Here is a 7272-nt window from a genome sequence, read left to right as displayed (position 1 = left end):
TTCTAACCTTATGATGGGCCTTTAGAATGCACCACATGTCCTCCTCCTCTTTGGTATTTGGCATAGTCAAAATTTGTTGACTTTGGTGAACGGATGGGCCCCTCCATGCAAGCAGTGGCTTCCATAAGATGTGTGTCTTTAAGGCACTACAACATTCCACATTTGGGCTTTTAAAATGTTTCAAAAGCTAAATCCCAATCAATGTGGGATATCTGTAGCAAATCTTTCTTCTATACTCTTGCCTTGGATGCAGGTTTCCCTACTTTGTTTTACTTCCTACCATCATGAAAAGCCTATGCTCTTCCTTTGGTGTGGAGTGTGGCTTCAAATGTGGGCCTCCCTTTATAAAATGGATTCCTTATTCCTTGTTATGGATGCTTTTGTTGTGGGATGCAACTCTCATGGACGTTATGGGAGATTCCCCTTGCTTGACATAAAGTTCTTTATTTTTTACATATGTTGGTTGGCCTCCTCACAAATCTTAATGCCACCATAAAATCATAGGGGATTCTACTATTGCCTTACTCTATGCCTCTCCTTTAAATTTCTTCTCATCTTCCTTGCACACCCTATGTCTCTTCTCAACTTGGACGTGAGGTTCTGTCTTTGCATAGCCTAGTCCTGCCCCATATTCCTCCTATCATGCCATGGAGATCTTTTGATGTTACAACTTCCTCCTTCAATGCCATGGGTGGCTTGTGTCCCTTAAAATAGTTGTAGCTTCCCCATATCCAACACTTTCTCTTTGCCTTGTATCCAAAGATGAATATGAATTTGGAAACAAATATTGGAAAGCAAGGAACTGACATATTTTGCACTACCATCTTTGTCACGTATACATGAAATTAAAATATCTCAAAATGCAAGAATGTGAGTAGTATGAAGAAAAACCAAATTTGTTTTATCCAAGATAGTCTTGGCTCAATGGTTTTGTGAAGGAATGGCACGCTTGGAAATAAACAAGCATCCTATGGCGCTTGTAAAATAAAAAGGTTTCCACTTTAAGACAAAGTCCTCCTTAAAACTATAGTTCATACAGATGAATCACAACAATAATGTTTTTTCATCTCTAGTGTGTATGTGATCTAGTATGCCATTTAATCTTGAGGAAAATACATGTTCACACAAAAAAAAAAAATGATTACAACCATTATAATCCTTCTATGAAATTTTTTAAAACCCCAATGTCTTTATCAGTCTGATACTAGGAGGGCCCCAAAGTAGGTCTGACTAAAAAAAAATATTTTTGAACAATTGAACTATCAAACTGATTCATTGAACCCTTCATACTAATTAGAAGCAAGTTCGGCTATTGGTCTATCATTAAAACTCATTTTATCACTTTATTGCAACTTGTGGACTTTGTGCCAAGAGGTCTTTTGACTGGATTTAAAAACTAATCTGAAACTCTGATTGGGTTCTAAAATCAAACATACTAATTCTCTGTTCCACATACTTGCACCTTGTTAAACCTTGTCTCATGATAAATTCTTAGTCAAAAGATATTGACCATCAAAGTTTCCCTCTTAGAACTGCCTGTAAGAAAATATGTTAGAAAACACTAAATCACTTTCAGATTTGGCTTGGAAAATTGCGTAAACTAACACTTGGGAAAAAAAAAAAATAGGGCGTTGATTATATGTTATGAGGAAAATAAAAACCTTCGATTTTGGCTCATGAAAAATAACTAGATGCATTTGGTGAATGGTCAAAGTGAGCTACTCAGAATTTGCAGATTAGGAACACTAACAAAAAAGTGATTTTTGCAAATGGAATGGACCTAGGAAAGCATGCAAACAGATTCATCAAGACTTGAAATTTGGCACACTTAGAGTATTTTTAGAGTAAAACATAATGATACAATCCATTCAACCTCACCTATTACTGATTTCAAGCTATGACATCACAAAAAGGGGTATTGATCAATCTACATTTCATGACACCAGTTAAACTTTATAAATTGCAAATGGAATCATGTTTGAAAACTAATGAAATAGATTCATCATAAGCTCAAATTATGAAGATATAAATCCTCTAATCCCTAGAGTATGATGCAAAAAAAATTTTATTATTTGGGTTAACTAGTCAAAATTTATGATAGGTCAAACAAGGCCTTCCATAATTTTGCACAATTTGCAAATGTATGAAAACAAAAAACTATCAACTTTGAAGGGTTTGAAACCTAATCAAACGGACTCAAAATGACTTGAAACTTGGAACATAGGTTCCTTGATATGCATATTACTATCCCTAAATTGGTGGGTCATCGAACATTTCTGGGTTAAATATATTCAAAGGCAAATTGGGCTTCCTATCATTGTTTGACACTTGGGAAAAAATGCAGATTTAGAAATTGCTCAAAATAGGACTTCACAAAATGGCTCAGAATGACAATTTATATTCATGAAACACATAGAAACACTAAATACATGGTGTTAGAAATATTAAACACCTCATGGGCCTCAAATGAATGGTTAGGTACATATGCATCAAAAAGCATTTAAGGGCTTAATTTTCTCAATGGTACTCAAAATTAGTGCTTCGATTTTGAGTCCCGACACACTCAAAGAGGAGCACAAGGATTGTACTTGTTTAAAGCTAGTAGGGAAGTGAAAATTTTCACAAGGAGGATGAGTTTGAGAGGATAGGATAAGGGTTGGTCAAGGGAATAATGAGGGAGGTTGAGTATGTAAGAGGGATATAAGAGTCATTAATGGCATGTAAGAGCCATTAATGATCTTGGATGGGAATGCAAGAGGATAAAGGGGATATTTTGAATTTGGAAAGTTCTAACCCTTGCTTAAATTTTTGTACATTTTTAGGAGGGGGATTAGGATTTTCTTAGAAAGGGGTTAGGGGGGCAAGTGGCTTAGCTTTGATGGGATGGGTTTGTTATGTGGCTAAGACAAGTTAGTATGGGTGAATGGGATGGATTAGGAGTAAAGGTTGGTCATAGGGATGTTTTAGGGGTTGAGATATTTTATTAAATGATTTATTTAATAAAAGGAGGGTATGGAATTAAATTAAATAGATTTGAGAATTTATTTAATGTAATAGAGGAATAGGGTTTTAATTGATAAGTTGATTTTGGGTTATCATTTGATTTTATCAATTAGACTATAGTTAATTAATTTAATTAATTAATTGGAGGATGAAAAATAACTAATTAAATAATAAATATTCAATTAGTAATGTCTTAAGAGATGACAAAATACAATTTCCTAATGATGCAATCAGATTTAGGTGCCTACACATACATACATACAAATCCTCCACAAAAATAATGCAAAGCAAGAAAAATGGATAGAGTTCACAAGAAATTTTACAAAAACATGTCATAGTAGATATTTTATGAAAGAAACAAGCAATAACCTAGTTAAATGGGTCTAGATGTTGATTATCTCAGTTGATATATATGTATATTTAACTAGGTTATGATATTTACATAGAATAATGACTTTGTTCTTCAACTCTTTATACTCAACTCTTCATTGAAGTTATTATTCCAGTAGTGAGAATAGCTCCAATATTTCATAACATTCTAGAACATATAGGGATTTCTAAATAATAGTAGTAGTAGATACTTGAGCTGTAGAGATCACAAGGGAATGATAATGAATTCCTAGATCTCCACATGATATATATATATATATATATATATATATATATATATATATATATATATATATATATATAGAGAGAGAGAGAGAGAGAGAGAGAGAGAGAGAGAGAGAGAGAGAGATTTACAAACACACATATATATACGCACACACATACATACATACATATATACATAGAAATATATATATACATACATATACATGCATGTATGTATGTATATATATAGAGAGATCTTTTTTAAGGTGCTTATTACATATTAGCTATACAATAAAAAATTGATCCATCTGCATACATATTCCATAATCCAAATAATAAAATAATAAAACTCATTCAATTCGTGCTAAGTTACTTAGCTCCAGATCCTACATAAAAATAATGTTGATTGTCCATTTTATTGTACCTAATCTGATGACAATTCTACAAGAATTTGTAATAAATCCAACTAATTAGAAACTAGACCAAATTAACAGCAATATAAATAGATATTTGGGATTCTCAAAAGGAGAGCATGTCAATACAATTCAAAACCTAAAAAATTTAAATCAAGTCATTTATTTGTAATTCTTTTAAGCTTTTAATAAGACAGACATAAAATACAAGGTTTGCTAGATCCAAACATTCTAGTTAAATTTACTGCCAAACATAGAACAAATAATAACACAGTCCACTAAGTGTCCCAAAATATTCCTAATTGGTAACCATGTCTTAGCTAATTTTCCTGAATCTAATTGAAGTGAAATTAGAATTTCAAAAACTTGTATTTCTTAAGCACATAGAAAACATACTTATAATCAAGAGGCATAGACAAGTAAATATATTTCAAACCCCATTGCAAAAGAAAATAATCATTAAATACAAATACTCTTTAAAAAGGTGAACAAATTTGCCCTTAAAAAAATTACATATATTATAGGATTCTATATGATATTTCAGCTAATATTTCTCATTAGAAATCATGACATTAGGTAAAATAACATAGATTTGAAATCAAAGTTTGTATTAGCCAAAACCAAATAAAAATGAAATCAATTACATATATTCTAGGATTTCTATTAAATAAAGAAACATGACTTATCACAAGACATAGGTCTTATCACCTATGTGATTAGTTTGAAATTTTGTTCTCACCAAAAATCATAAAATGTAAGAACAACTATACCAAACGAAACGTAAAAAGATGATTATCATGCACAATAATTTTTTAGCTCATTTCACTCAATCTTTCTTACAATTTTTGGCTCAATCTCCAATTGGTTAGTATGTGTTTTGAAAAATTATTCTTGGACTACGAGTCAAGAGAAAGAGAAATATCAAATTTGAAAAAGATGTATATAAATGCAATTAATTTTTAAACTTTAATTTTATAAACTTACAAAAAGAACCATAGAATTATAAGAAAATATTAAGGTTTGTACTATTTGAAAATTATAGTTACAAGTAATAAAGCTATTTATCTTTGATTCAGAGAGTGCGAATAATGGAAATGAAGTATTTCTGAAGGTGCAAGCTCAAACTCCCCCCCCCCCCCCACATGTGGATGACATTGTTAAGTAGAGAATAGTTACATACATACATACATGGTTAAGTGCTACCTAACTATGTCCAAGATGTCTACACACTGGACGCATACTCTATCTACATACTAGTATCCATGGAATCAAGACCCTTGAACTACTCACTCTAACAAATGTATAGTTCTAGTTTCTAATATTTTTGATGTAGTTGTATTCCTATAACCATTGGCAAGATTTACTCACCTAATATAACTCTTCGCAATCATAAACCCACTCAGGCAAATAACACAGTTTTCTATAATTAAAATACTATAATATCTTGGTACAACCTTTGTGTTGTAGTTTACTTTTAATGTAAGGTTAAACTATAGACATCCCAACTCACTCCTTATATAGTTATGTTTAAAAGCTTGTGACAATAACTATGACCATGCTACCTATTGAGTGATTTTTTGTTTTCTTGTTGTGCGAATATCTCTCTTTTTATATACATATATACATATACAAAGATCACAAGGGCATGAAAATGAAATCTTAGATCTCCATAATCCACAAGATCTCTCTACACACACACACACACACATTTGCATATGCAATTGTATCACCTTAGAAAATTATATTTGATTCATCTAGTTGGGAACAACTAATTTTTCATTTTATTATACCTAATATGATAATAGTTCTATAGGAATTTCTAAAGAAACCAACGAATTAACAACTAGACCAATTTAAATAGTTTATGGCTAGTTTTTTTCTAAAAATATTTTCTCTAATATGTTTTTCTAAAATCTCATCCTCCTTTTTTGTGGTATACATTATTTTTGTGCAACATCTTGAGCTAAGTCAGTTAGCATGGGTTGAGTGAGTTTTATTGTTTTATTGTTTGGATTTTGGAATATGGGCTTTGTTTTATCATTTTCTTTGTTCAAGTCCTAATTTGAATGAAGTAACAAAGTGGTTTTTAGAGTGGAAAGGACTATATAATGAAGAGGAAACTTGACAAATTGAATGTTGAAATGTTGAAATGAAAGCTATTGAGGATCAAACACCTATAGAAGAGTTAAAACATAATGTGAAGTTAATTTTAGATATAAGAAAAAATAAATAAAACATGATATAAATCATTTCCCATTTATTTTGATTGTGGAGAGTTGTATACAAAAGAGGATGAAGAACTTTGGAAGTTGGTGGAAATTTCATTTTCGTGCCCTTGTGATCATTGTGTTTCATTGTCATGCCCTTATGGTCTTTGCATTTTATTGACTTGTCCTTGGTGGAGATCAGTGGAGATTTAGGATTTCATTGTGATCCCCTTGTGATTTGTAAATTTTGTTATCATACCCTTTTGATCTTCATGTCCTTTCTCTATGATTTCATTCTCATGTCATTCCCTTGTGATCTCTATGCTCTTTGCAACACTACAACATTTTGGGCTGAATTCTAATAGCAATTTTCTATGATGGTGTAATTTATGCTATTTGGGCCCAAATGTAGTAATGCTTGCTTTGCAATTTTCTTCAAGGGTAGAAGAAGTACCTATGTAAATGTTCTTTTCTTTTCCTTCTAAACATGTATCTCTTTATATTTCCCCCAAAAAGTGACTAGAGAAGCTTCTCTTTATGTATATGTATGTGTATATATACATACATATACATATGTATATATATACATACATACTAACATACATATAAAGAGATCACAAAGCCATGCCAACAAGATGCAAAGATATATATATATATATATATATATATATATATATATATATATATATATATATACAAACATACATACATATACACATAATACATACATACATACATACATACTTACATACATAAATACATACATACATCTGCATATGAAATTTTATCACCTTGGAAAACTATAGTTGATCTTTACTCAATCACCAAGAGATAATATAATTTGTAAGTACAAATTTTTACATACTTAGTTTGGTATGAATAGTTTCAATTGAATGTGTCTAAGGAGAGTGAGTCTACTCATGATGATAATGGCTCCATGTATTTGGCATTTAGAGGAGAGAGACTTATAGAAGATTAGATATTGTTTATGGATATGGAATGATTCATTTGTATGAATGGTTGATTGGGCAAGTTGCAAAAAATCAAGGTGTAAG

The sequence above is a fragment of the Cupressus sempervirens genome, chromosome 3 (assembly GCF_028749045.1).
Source record: "Cupressus sempervirens isolate cs-2001-9-10 chromosome 3, ASM2874904v1, whole genome shotgun sequence".
NCBI lineage: Eukaryota > Viridiplantae > Streptophyta > Pinopsida > Cupressales > Cupressaceae > Cupressus > Cupressus sempervirens.
The sequence above is the reverse complement of the archived record's forward strand: the minus strand, read 5'-3'. Positions refer to the sequence as shown.